Genomic DNA, 9,999 nt, shown 5'->3' on the forward strand with positions numbered 1-9,999 from the left:
ACTGTAGTTTATCTGAATTGGGAAATACCTGCAGATGTATTTGATACTGGTTGTCACCAGGGCTCGTTTCTTTAAATGTGTCTGAACTAATTAAGCAAATGTGTTTTTATCAGGTTAGAAGGAGCTTGTTAAGTCTTATCCAGCTGAGTGGAACAGACGTTGATTGATTTGTTAATCCTGGATGAAGTTATCCTGAACCCGACTGTGACTGATTCAGTTGTTTTGCCATCATTTGTTAACGTGTGAAAACTACATTAACGTGTTGCTCTTAGTTACAGCACAGCCGATGTGATCGATCAGTCACCAGCTGATTCGGCTCAGCTCAGGTCTCTAACACTTCATTAATTAAGTTCTCAGATTTTCACGTCCCAACAAACATGTCAAGTGCATTTGCTTCCTCATGAACCACTTAAAGTATTAGGTGTGGCGTTATTGACGGCCATGTTTCCTTAAATTAATAAAACTAGTTTCAGGTTGTAGACTCGCTCTCAGGTGACAATGGAAGTTATGATCTTACTCAAAGTCTGAGGTGGAGTTCATGAGTCTCTTCAGTCCACCCAGCAGGATCCCTCTGTAAACCACGTAAGTGCTGTAGGTCACTGGAGGGACTGGAACTACAGAGTTCTGCACCTCCACTTGAAATGGAACTGGATCAGTATCTGAAAGATATTTGACTAAAACAGCAGATTTTTGTTTTTGAGATTCAGTAATAGTAAAAATGATTTGAGAAAACATTTTATGAATTATTGTGAAGCTTACATCCAGCCAGAGTCCCATGAGGCAGCAGCAGCATCATCATCATCAGCAGCAGCAGCAGCAGCAGCAGCAGCAGCAGGGCTGTGCAGCTGTGTCCACTGGGAATAGCCACCTGATCCGAGCCACAAATTTTTTTCCCGTCCAGCTGAACTCCTTTTTGCGCCATTTCACCTCTCTGTCAACAATGACCGTCAGAGATTCACTCCCTTAAAAGTAAAACCAGTTTGAGCTCTTATCTTTACAACATGTGTTTCTGCAGTTAATTGGACCTATCAGCTTTTACACCCATCCTCAAACTGTAGATCTGAAGGGGAGGGAACAAATACTTGGACAGAGTGGAGCTGACTGTGTTTGAGAGCAGGTAGAAGAAGGAGGGCTATCAGGCTTTGACTCATTCCAGGAAGAGGAGCGATTTGATACCGTGTGGTTAAACCATGTATTTAACCCTCCGGCTCTGGCCGTCACCAGCGCAGTGCCATATTGTTTTTGGGTTTGTCTGTCCCATTCTCATGGACATGATACCTCAGTTACGCCTTTTCTGAACTTCTTCAAATTTGGCACAAACATTCACTTGGACTCAAGGATGAACTGATTAGATTTTGGTGGTCAAAGGTCAAAGGTCAAGGTCGTGGTGGCATCACAAAACACCTTTTAGCCGTTACTCAAGTCTTCACTCAGCAATTATGATAAAAATTTCACACAAGTGGTTCATATTTTCTACAACTCTGGACAAACAGGGATGTGACCTGAAACTAGTCTGAGTGGAGGAGGCAGAAAACCATGAGGAGGTGATTGTAGTTTATATATATGATAAAACACATTTCTCATCTAAAAACACTGATCACCTCAACCTCCACTAGGTGATGAACGTCTTGGGATCTCTGTAGAGACGGTTCCTCAGTTTCCAGAATTAGCTCCTCTGTTCTCCTTAAATGAAGTTTTTATTGGTTGTAATGGATCAGATACAGGAGATAATAAATGAGTCACTTTGTTGTAACTGTGACTCCTGCAGGTCATGAATGCACCACATCATTTACCTGTGATGTTGGTGACATGTAAAGCTTTTTTTCTATTTATGTGTTTCATTGTTATTTTTTTACTAATACTTGTTGACATCCACCCACAGCTTCAGAAACCTGTGGGTGACGTCACAGAGGTGACATCCATCTTTATTTACAGTCTCTGCTGCAAACGGATCCTTTTGATTCTGTTCGTCTCTCTCTCCAGGAGCCTGAGTTTCGTTGACAGTGATGATCATGTTTCCACTATTAACAAGCTACCAAACATCTGCAGCCTACGACGGAGTATTAGGGCTACATTGACGGAAGAAAAATCCAAAATCTCAAGAATAAAGAGATAATATTATGAAATTAAAGTCATAATTTTGAGAATAACATCATTATATTTCAAGAAAAAAGTCATAATGTGAGAATAAAGTAGTAATTTTAGGTTACGTGTTGTTTTATAGAGGAAATATCAGAATAGCTTTAAAATGTGGAGCTTCCTGTGAAGTTCTACTTCAGCAGAGGTTTCACAAATAAACAGATCCTTCATCTTTTTGCTCATCATCATCATCATCATCATCATTAAAAGCATTGAAAAGATTGCAAAGAAGTGTATTCCCTTGTTAGACAGACAAACCTGTTTCACCTGTTTGATTGGTTTGCTTGTAATATTCCTAAAAATTATGTTTTTCTCTCTACAAATTTTACATTTTTAATTCTTGTAATATTACAACTTTTTTCTTAAAATTTCAGATTCCTTTTTTTTTTTTTGCCTCTAATAGGCCCTAATACTCCGTCGTAGCAGCCACTCATCGACCCTAATAAGTCAGCGCACAGACTTTCAGTCGGTTCACCAAGATTACAAAAGCACATTCAGTCTCTTGCTCCGGCTGGTGTTTAAACACACTGATAGATTTGATTTTGATTGTGTAGGTTTTGAGTTATGTGTCATTTCTACGTCCTCCCCCGGTACAATGGAGGTGGGTGACATTTCCTCTGTGCGCCACAGATGAGACGTCTCTCACCTCCAGCCACAGCAGTGAAAGAGACATTTAAAATGGTGCTCAGACGACCAAGACCTCTGAAACACAATGAGCATCACACATTTAAAAGAGTGATAATGTCAGCTGTCTGCTTGTTAGTGACGATGATAACAGTTTATTTTCCTGTGAGATTTTCCCTTTAACATTCATCAACATTAATTGTCCTTTAATGAAATACATCGTCGTGCAGCCGGTTCCAGCGCTGACTCTGATCCTAGCTGCTGAATCTTCACCACTCTCCAAATCTCAGAATGATTTTCTCATTTGCTTTGGGGATGTAACATCCGATACCTACAAACAAGATGCACGTAGTGTGTTAAAATCTGATTCACCATAGAATTACAAGAAGAAGGACTGACGGATGTTTTAATGGTGGACTCACCAACATCAGGTCTTGTGATTTTGCCGTCTGGGCTCTGGACCAGGAGCTCCCAGTATGTGTGTTTTTCTGTGCTTCCAGCCACACCGTTCACACTCTGCAGGAACGGGCCGTAGTTCGGATCCTCTGTGTAGGCGAACCTGCAGAGAACGATTTACACTGACTGTAGTTTATCTGAATTGGGATTTTCACCATTTCTTCAAACAAGGTATAACTAATCAGCAAACGTGCTTTTATCAGGTTTAAATGATCTTGTTAAGTCTCATCCAGCTAAGTGCAACACAGACAGAAGATTGATTTTTTTAATCCTGGATGAAGTTATTCTGAATAACGGTGCTCACACACCACACACACACACACACACACACACACACACACACACACACACACACACACAAATCCTGGATCATTTTTCTAAGCTTTTGTTTTTTTCCATCTTTGAAAACAAGCCCTGAGAGGCAAGTTCATATTTTTTGGGAATAAAAAAATAATAATAAATAAGTTTTTCTTATTGTTACCTCTCAGATATTTGAGCTTCACTGATGAATGCGAGGAGTTTGACAGCAGGAGTTTGTTATTATTGTTTTAGGTGTTTCTCACGTCATCTTTTTCTAATTATTTAACACAAAATTAAAACATTAGTGGAGGCACTTCAGTTGATGTGCTCCACCCCGACAATAATGCGCTGTGGAAAGTCCTGGACAGACGACATTCACAGAGATATTTACCCATATTTTAAAAGTATGCTCAGTATTAAAAACTGTTGACTTAACTGATTCAGAGTTTCCACTGTGTCAATGTCACTCTGTCAAAGTGTGTGTCCTTGACGTCCCAACAAACATGTCAAGTGCGTTGGCGTATCCATAAACCATTTGCAAAACAGTTTTTTTAGTAAGTAAGTATTTAAATCCAGTGTTGTTGATGACCACGTTTACTTAAATAAAACTAGTTTCAGGTCGTAGACTCGCTCTCAGGTGACATTGAAGTTATGATCTTACTTAAAGTCTGAGGTGGAGTTCATGAGTCTGTTCATTGCACCCAGCAGGATCCCTCTGTAAACCACATGAGTGCTGTAGGTCACTGGAGGGATTTTATCAATAGGGTTCTGCACCTCCACTTGAATGGGAACTGGACCAGTATCTGAAAGATGGATGAGTAAAACAGCAGAAGAAACTTTGTTGAACAAGTTTTGTTCATAGTAAAAATAATTTGAAAATAACATTTTATGAATTATTGTGATGCTTACTTCCAGTCAGAGTCCCAGGAAGCAGCAGCAGCAGCAGCAAGGCTGCGGAGGGGGGAGCAGGCATCATCGTCGTCGTCGTCACGGCTGGTGGACGGTAGACTGAGCTGACTAACGTCACAGCTGCTGTTTTATTCCAGTCGTCAGTGTTTACACAGGTGAGGAGGCTGAATCCTGTTGTTCTTACTAAGAAAAAGCGGGTTGTGTTTTCCAGCTCAAATGTCACCTTGAGGTTATGATATGAAATAATATTTGCACAGGTACATTTTGTCAACAGCACGTGTCAAGATCACCTTACTCTTCATCGCCTACCTAGGGTGATTGCATAATTACTAGTTACATAATTAATTAATGCGATTATTTATTTAATATTGAACTCTTTGGAGCTCCATAGACACAGTACATTTATTTTGTGGGAATTAGATCCATGTATAATTGAAACCAGCAGATTTCTTTCATCTGTATTAGAAGAGCATGGCCAAGAACCCTTCCCGTCTCAACATCCTTTTTTTAAAATAAAAACAATATCTATAAAATAGAATTTCCCATAACTATTTTACAGTCCGAAAAAGGGATGTATATTAACCCAGGTGTACATTAACTTGTTGGGAGACAATCCAGTAAGTAAGACAGGTTGATATCTGTAAACCAAACAAGTATTTGTTGAAGCTATACTAACTGAAAATCAACTTTTCCCTAAACAAAGGTTTTAAACTGGAAAGTTTTATTTGCATTGAATATTCCCTCCATTGTTTTGTGCATCTCTGTCCAGATATGTCTTATTACTGAACATTTCCCAGAATACATGCCAATGATTGGCTTCTCCTGTCTTTGTAGTGCAGTGTTTTACCAGCAGGGGGCTCTGCAGACCTCCACTAGATTTCATTATAACCAGAGGAAATCTGAAGCTCGTTGTATTACTACACTACTGTACAAGGAGTGTCAGGGCACTTCTCTGTTAATGATGAAAGCATGTGTTTTATTGCCATTATGGTTGGTGTAGGACCCAAAATCCAAAATCAAAGTTATGTGGATTTTATTGGTGCAGTAAATATAAAAATTGCATCACATTATTTCTGCAGATTTGTTTGTCTTCGTTTGGCATTCCAGTAGTACAACTTTAACTATAAATGAAGTCTGGATCAGAATTATTTGAGGTAAATTAATACTTCACCATTTTAAATATTGGGAAAAGACCTTTTTACTTTAAGGCTAAAATGTTTATGTAGTCCTTTAAAGATCAAAATCATTATTTTATTTTTTTGGGCAATTTCTACCTTTATTCAGATAGGGACAGTGAGAGAGTGACAGAAAAGTTGGAGAAAGAGGGGGGATGACATGCAGCAGAGGGCCATGGGTCGGACTCAAACACATGGCCACTGCGGTCAGCACTCAGCATAAGTGGTACACACTCTACCAGTTGAACCACAGGAGCCCCCTCAAAATCATTATTTAAAACAATAAGCCCAGCAATGATGAAAAAATTTACTTATGACCACTATGTCATTTAACAGTGGTTTACATACACTGCAAATAACGGGTCAAGGAATCTCTGTGATAATCAGGCACTGCTGGGATTTGAACCCAGGATCTCCTGTTTACTAGACAGGCACTTTGACCAACTAAGCCACAGCACCTGTGTGTACAAGTATAGATTACTGACAAATTCACAGTCCCGTCACGTCTTTGCACTGACATTACATGCCTTGAAAATGTATCTTAAGCAGCAACTTAAGACCCTTGTAGATCTTGTTTTGCTGACCTCCAGTTGTTTACATAAGTTACAAACATTAGCTCAAGGAAATTCAATGTGAATCAGGCACTGCTGGGATTTGAACCCAGGATCTCCTGTTTACGAGACAGGCACTTTAACCAGCTAAGCCACAGCGCCTGTTATGTTTGCTTCCTGTTATTTGTTATGTTTTCATGTCACCTTGATACCAAAGAAAGTACCAGGTACTATCAACAACTTTTGGCCAATGGATAATCAAAAAAGTTGAGTAGAGTTGAGCTGCTACCATGTATTATAAAAAGGGTAATGGTGGTCCTGGTGGATACCTTGATGAACCTTTCAATAGTGTCTGCTGCAAAAAAAACAAAAACAAACAAAAACAAAAGACAGGTGCTGTGGCTTAGCTGGTTAAAGCGCCTGTCTAGTAAACAGGAGATCCTGGGTTCAAATCCCAGCAGTGCCTGATTATCACAGTACTTCTTTGACCTATTATTTGCAGTGTATGTTAACCACTGGAGGTCAGCAAAACAACATCTACAAGGGTGTTAAATTGTTGTTTAAGGTAAACTTTAGAGGCATGTGAAATCAGTGTAAAGACGTGACTGGACAGTGAAATCGTCACTGGTCTGTACTTCTTTATACAGGCGCTGTGGCTTAGGTAATGGTAATGGTGTTCCTGGTGGACGCCTTGACAAAATGACCTTTCAATGGTGTCTGCGCCAAAAAAGAATGAACAATACACAGGTGCTGTGGCTTAGTTGGTTAAAGCGCCTGTCTAGTAAACAGGAGATCCTGGGTTCAAATCCCAGCAGTGCCTCATTAGCATAGAATAAAGGGGATTCTTTGACCTGTTATTCGTTATGTTTTCACGTCACCTTGATACCAAAGAAAGTAGCAGGTACCAGCTACCAACAACTTTTGGCCAATGGATAATCAAAATAGTTGAGTAGCGTTGAGTAGAGTTGAGCTGCTACCATGCATTATAAAAGGGGTAATGGTGGTCCTGGTGGATACCTTGATGAACCTTTCAATAGTGTCTGCTGCAAAAAAAAACCAAAAAAAACAAAAACAAAAAACAGGTGCTGTGGCTTAGTTGGTTAAAGCGCCTGTCTAGTAAACAGGAGATCCTGGGTTCAAATCCCAGCAGTGCCTAATTATCAGAGAACTTCATACACATCTTGTCTCTAACAAAAAAAGAGGAAAAACTGACATAGAGTTTTTCCACCACCTGCTGCCAGAACAGCATCTCAGCTCCTTGTCATTGCTTCTCCAGGTCTCTGAACTCTACTGGAGTGATGAACACCATTCGTCCTAAACATATTCCATCATTTGGTGTTTTGATGACAGTGGTGGGAGCGCTGTCTAACACTTTGCTACAAAATCTCCATAAGGTGTTCAACTGGGTTGAGATGTGGTGACTGTGAAGCCCATAGCACCTGATTCACATCAATTTCATAATCGTGAAACCATCAGTGACAACTCGTGCCCTATGGATGGAGGCACTGTCACCCTGCTTCTCACTCAGTTTTTGACTAATTTGTCACTGGCCTGTTCTTCAACACACAGGTGCTGTGGCTTAGTTGGTTAAAGCGCCTGTCTAGTAAACAGGAGATCCTGGGTTCAAATCCCAGCAGTGCCTGATTATCACAGAGTTTTATTGACCCATTATTTGTAGTGTTTTCACGTCACCTTTTTGTATCTCCTCAACTCACTTGGAACCTTGGTAGAGGTGATACCAAAGAAAGTACCAGGTACCATCAACTTTTGTCCGATGGAAAATCAAAAAAGGCGAGTCAAGTTTAGTTGAGATGGTACCTTGCAGTGGAAAAGGGGGATGGTGGTCTTGCTGGATGCCTTGAAAAAGAAACCTTTCAATAGTGTATGCAACATTTTGATAGAAAAATCCAATAAAGGATAAGTACGTAATAGGCGCTGTGGCTTAGCTGGTTAAAGTGCCTGTCTTGTAAACAGGAGATCCTGGGTTCAAATCCCAGCAGTGCCTGATAAGCATAGAATTTCATTGACCTATAATTTGTTGTGTTTTCACGTCACCTTTTTGTATCTCCTCGACTCACTTGGAACCTTGGTATAGGTGATACCAAAGGCGTGACTGGACTGTGAATTTGTCACAAATCTATACTTGTACACACAGGTGCTGTGGCTTAGTTGGTCAAAGCGCCTGTCTAGTAAACAGGAGATCCTGGGTTCAAATCCCAGCAGTACCTGATTATCACAGAGTTTTGTTGGCCAGTTATTTGTTGTGTATGTTTTCACGTCACCTTTTGGTATCGCCTCAACTCACTTGGAACCTCATTGGAGGAGATACCCAAGAAAATCGCAGGTACAATCAACAACCTTTGCCCAATAGAACCAACTATGCACTAAAATGGTAATGGTGGTCCTTGTGAATGCCTTGACAAAATGACCTTTCAATGGTGTCTGCACCAAAAAAGAATGAACAATAAACAGGTGCTGTGGCTTAGCTGGTTAAAGCGCCTGTCTTGTAAACAGGAGATCCTGGGTTCAAATCCCAGCAGTGCCTCATTAGCATAGAAATAAAGGGCATTCTTTGACCTGTTATTTGTTATGTTTTCACGTCACCTTGATACCAAAGAAAGTACCAGGTACTATCAACAACTTTTGGCCAATAGATAATCAAAAAAGTTGAGTAGATTTGAGCTGCTACCATGCATTATAAAAATGGTAATGGTGGTCCTGGTGGACGCCTTGACAAAATGACCTTTCAATGGTGTCTGCGCCAAAAAAAACAAAAACAAAAACAAAAAACAGGTGCTGTGGCTTAGTTGGTTAAAGCGCCTGTCTAGTAAACAGGAGATCCTGGGTTCAAATCCCAGCAGTGCCTGATTATCAGTGAACTTCCTACACACATTGTCTCTAAAAACCAACATAGAGTCTCTCAGTGAGATGTTTTTCCACCACCTGCTGCCAGAACAGCATCTCAGCTCCTTGTCATTGCTTCTCCAGGTCTCTGAACTCTAATGAAGTGATGAACACCATTCGTCTTTAACATATTCCATCATTTGGTCTTTTGATGACAGTGGTGGAGAGCGCTGTCCAACACTTTGTTCCAAAATCTCCCATAGGTGTTCAACTGGGTTGAGATGTGGTGACTGTGAAGCCCATAGCACCTGATTCACATCAATTTCATAATCGTGAAACCATCAGTGACAACTCGTGCCCTATGGATGGAGGCACTGTCACCCTGCTTCTCACTCAGTTTTTGACTAATTTGTCACTGGTCTGTTCTTCAACACACAGGTGCTGTGGCTTAGTTGGTCAAAGCGCCTGTCTAGTAAACAGGAGATCCTGGGTTCAAATCCCAGCAGTACCTGATTATCACAGAGTTTCATTGGCCTGTTATTTGTTTTGTTTTCCCGTCACCTTTTGGTATCGCCTCAACTCACTTGGAACCTCGGTGGAGGTGATACCCAAGAAAATACCAGGTACAATCAACAACCTTTACCCAATGGAAAATCAAAAAAGTTGAGTAGCATTTAGTCGAGTTGTGCTGCTACCATGCACTATAAAAATGGTAATGGTGGTCCTGGTGGACACCTTGACAAAATGACCTTTCAATGGTGTCTTTGGCAAAAATAAATAACTAAAAGCAGGTGCTGTGGCTTAGCTGGTTAAAGCACCTGTCTTGTAAACAGGAGATCCTGGGTTCAAATCCCAGCAGTGCCTAATTATCATAGAAATAAATCGGGTTCTTTGTCATGTTATTTGTTATGTTTTCACGTCACCTTGATACCAAAGAAAGTACCAGGTACTATCAACAACTTTTGGCCAATGGATAATAAGAAAGTTGAGTAGAGTTGTGC

At 40.5% G+C, this 9,999-nt stretch overlaps 12 non-coding genes across 12 annotated transcripts; 10 read left to right on the top strand and 2 right to left on the bottom strand.

The window, feature by feature from the left end:
• Window positions 1-5,988: 5,988 nt before the first annotated feature.
• Window positions 5,989-6,062, bottom strand: trnat-agu. Its single transcript has one exon. It is a non-coding gene; the product is annotated as a tRNA-Thr (tRNA).
• Window positions 6,063-6,242: 180 nt separating this feature from the next.
• On the bottom strand, window positions 6,243-6,316 carry trnat-cgu. The gene has a single exon. It is a non-coding gene; the product is annotated as a tRNA-Thr (tRNA).
• A 230-nt stretch (window positions 6,317-6,546) lies between these two features.
• trnat-agu lies at window positions 6,547-6,620 on the top strand. Its single transcript has one exon. It is a non-coding gene; the product is annotated as a tRNA-Thr (tRNA).
• Window positions 6,621-6,900: 280 nt separating this feature from the next.
• trnat-agu lies at window positions 6,901-6,974 on the top strand. Its single transcript has one exon. It is a non-coding gene; the product is annotated as a tRNA-Thr (tRNA).
• Window positions 6,975-7,235: 261 nt separating this feature from the next.
• On the top strand, window positions 7,236-7,309 carry trnat-agu. The gene has a single exon. It is a non-coding gene; the product is annotated as a tRNA-Thr (tRNA).
• A 413-nt stretch (window positions 7,310-7,722) lies between these two features.
• trnat-agu lies at window positions 7,723-7,796 on the top strand. Its single transcript has one exon. It is a non-coding gene; the product is annotated as a tRNA-Thr (tRNA).
• Window positions 7,797-8,085: 289 nt separating this feature from the next.
• On the top strand, window positions 8,086-8,159 carry trnat-ugu. The gene has a single exon. It is a non-coding gene; the product is annotated as a tRNA-Thr (tRNA).
• A 149-nt stretch (window positions 8,160-8,308) lies between these two features.
• On the top strand, window positions 8,309-8,382 carry trnat-agu. Its single transcript has one exon. It is a non-coding gene; the product is annotated as a tRNA-Thr (tRNA).
• Window positions 8,383-8,625: 243 nt separating this feature from the next.
• On the top strand, window positions 8,626-8,699 carry trnat-ugu. The gene has a single exon. It is a non-coding gene; the product is annotated as a tRNA-Thr (tRNA).
• Window positions 8,700-8,946: 247 nt separating this feature from the next.
• On the top strand, window positions 8,947-9,020 carry trnat-agu. The gene has a single exon. It is a non-coding gene; the product is annotated as a tRNA-Thr (tRNA).
• A 415-nt stretch (window positions 9,021-9,435) lies between these two features.
• trnat-agu lies at window positions 9,436-9,509 on the top strand. Its single transcript has one exon. It is a non-coding gene; the product is annotated as a tRNA-Thr (tRNA).
• Window positions 9,510-9,788: 279 nt separating this feature from the next.
• On the top strand, window positions 9,789-9,862 carry trnat-ugu. The gene has a single exon. It is a non-coding gene; the product is annotated as a tRNA-Thr (tRNA).
• The last annotated feature ends 137 nt before the right edge of the window (window positions 9,863-9,999 follow it).

The sequence above is a fragment of the Seriola dumerili genome, unplaced genomic scaffold (genome assembly GCF_002260705.1).
Source record: "Seriola dumerili isolate Sdu_G_001 unplaced genomic scaffold, Sdu_1.0 BDQW01000458.1, whole genome shotgun sequence".
Lineage (NCBI taxonomy): Eukaryota > Metazoa > Chordata > Actinopteri > Carangiformes > Carangidae > Seriola > Seriola dumerili.